Source organism: Nelumbo nucifera, chromosome 1 (genome assembly GCF_055504915.1).
Source record: "Nelumbo nucifera cultivar China Antique chromosome 1, China Antique-T2T, whole genome shotgun sequence".
In the NCBI taxonomy this organism is placed as follows: Eukaryota; Viridiplantae; Streptophyta; class Magnoliopsida; order Proteales; family Nelumbonaceae; genus Nelumbo; species Nelumbo nucifera.
The window spans coordinates 211,439,793-211,442,487 of record NC_142649.1 but is presented as its reverse complement, the minus strand read 5'-3'; positions in this window follow the sequence as shown (position 1 = coordinate 211,442,487).

Here is a 2,695-nt window from a genome sequence, read left to right as displayed (position 1 = left end):
GGCTTAACCTAGCGCACAAGGTTGGAGCAAAGCACATAGTTATCTGCAGTGATTCCCAGCTCGTGGTAAACCAAGTGACAGGCGAATACGAAGCGCGCGAGCTCACAATGATTGCATACTTGGCAAAGGTAAAGGAGGCTTTGCTCAACTTCCAGTCACACTTCATCATGCAAATCCCGAGGTTAGAGAATGCTGAGGCCGATGCCCTGTCTCGACTAGCTAGCACGAGCCACAACGCCATGAGAACCGTGTACGTAGAGGACTTACCTCGGCCGAGCATTCTCGGTGGGGCAGAAGGGATCGCTCCCGTCACTGAAGCAGAGCCGAGCTGGATCGACCCACTCGCGAGTTTCCTGCTAGACGGAACCCTCCCCGCGGACCGCAACGCAGCCAAGAGGGTGCAGCGCCAGGCAGCCAAATACGTCATGATAGACGAACGGTTGTACCGACGATCCTACACGCTCCTCTACCTACGATGCTTGCGCCCAGCCGAAGCCGGGCTGGTACTCCGCGACACTCATGAAGGCTTGTGCGGCGGACACTTGGGGGGTAGAGCCCTCGCCCAAAAAGCACTTCGACAAGGATACTACTGGCCAACGATGAAGACAGAGGCAATCGAGCTCGTTAGAAAATGCGACAAATGTCAGAAACATGCCAACATCCACCATCAGCCCGTTGCCGACCTCAAATACCTCACCAGTCCATGGCCCTTCGCCCAATGGGGCATCAACCTCCTGGGACCATTCCCACCAGCGACAGGCGGGAGAAAATTCCTAGTGGTGGCAGTAGATTACTTCACAAAGTGGATAGAAGCTGAACCCCTAGCAATAGTAACAGCCCGAAACATACATAACTTCTTTTGGAAGAACATTGTATGTCGCTTCGGGCTACCTCGGGTATTGATCTCCGACAACGGCAAACAGTTCGAGGATATCAAGTTCCAAGAATGGTGCCAAAGTATGGGAATTAGTCAGAACTTCACGTCGGTCGCACACCCGCAGGCCAATGGCCAAACAGAAGTAATGAACAGAGCCATCCTCCGCGGACTGAAAGCACGATTAGACCGAGCCAAAGGTTTGTGGGCAGACGAACTACCAAGTGTTCTATGGGCTCACCGAACAATGGAAAAAACCGCCACAGGAGAGACCCCCTTTAACCTCACCTACGGCACCGTGGCGGTGATCCCGGCGGAAATCGAAGTACCTACGCTGCGACTAGAAGCATACGACGAACAGACAAACGAGGGCGAGTTACGCACCAACCTCGACCTACTGGACGAAGTGAGAGACCTCGCGCACATCCGAACTGCGGCCTACCAGCAAAAGGTAGCTCGGTACTATAACGCCAGAGTAAAGAAAAGGAACTTCCGCGTCAGCGACCTGGTTCTCCGTAAGGTCATGGTGCCCGAACCCGGCGTAGGGAAACTTGGACCAAATTGGGAAGGACCCTACAGAGTAAAGAAAGCACTCGGGGGGGGGGCATATGAGCTCGAAACCCTAGAAGGAAAACAAGTACCCCGAGCATGGAACGTTGTCAACTTAAGAAGATACTACCTATAAACCACCAAGGCAAGTACCCGAAAGCCGAGGTAAAAAATGAACTAAAGGACCGAAATGGTCAGTTCGGCAAAAAACGCAGCTCGAAGACAGGACAACCAGCGCTTAAACAAAAAAGCCATTTCATTTCAGATAAAGGTGTACATTCAAAAAAAAAAAAGCAAAAGCCACTTCATCTTTTACAAGTCATGGGATACTTCATCATTATCAGAAGCCACTTCGACAACACTCGAAGGACCTGCCTCCCCCTCGGAGTCCGGTTCGGCATCCGCAGCATTAGCCATCTCTTGAGTAATGCGCGAAGTGGATATGGCGCTGGTATCGAGCTCGGGGAACGTATTCCGGATCATCCACCGGCTTAGCTTGAAACCCCTCCTGTAGGAGTCCACCATCAGATCATCGAAATCCGGTGAAGCAATATAATCACTAACAGCTTTTTTCTTCGCGTCTTTGATGCCTTGAGAGAAGATCTGAGTCCTCTCCCTGATATCCTCCTGAAGATACTCGACCTGATGCTGTAGGTCCAGCTTCAATTCCGCCATATGCTTCACCACCACTCCCATGGCCTCAGCATCTCTGAGACCTCGCCTGCCTAGACCGCGCGAGACGAGCAGCCTCCTCGGCAGCTCGCGCCTGCCTTGAGCACCTCTCCACCTGGTTCGCCAAGGCGTGAATAGAAAAGTTCACCTACCAAAGGGAAACAAGGGATCAAAGGAACGAATAGAAGAATAAAGGCCGAAGAACTCTAAAGAAGGGAGCACTTACCACCATGGCATGGGTAACGGCACGGCAGGCCACTTGGTGCAGAGGGAGCTCGGTCCACACCGCGACTTCCTCGGGAAACATGGCCTCCTTACTCCGTTGAAGAGCGTGAATAGGCGACAGCACACTCCTGAAGTCCCCTGGGGCCTCCAAGCCCGACGGCCCAGCTCGCGTATGGGCATACTCGGAGTAAGCGGGAGCCCCTGTGTGAGTAGTTTCGGCATAAGGAGCCTTCGCCGGCTCGTGCATAGGAGGAACCATCTCGGGCTCCATAGGCTGATCCTCCGCCGGGTAGTTCGGTACCTCGGGCTCCGCACCCTAGGGTGGCTCGGTGCGAGCTCGCTTAGCCACCCGTTTTCTCCTCTTCATGCCCTAGA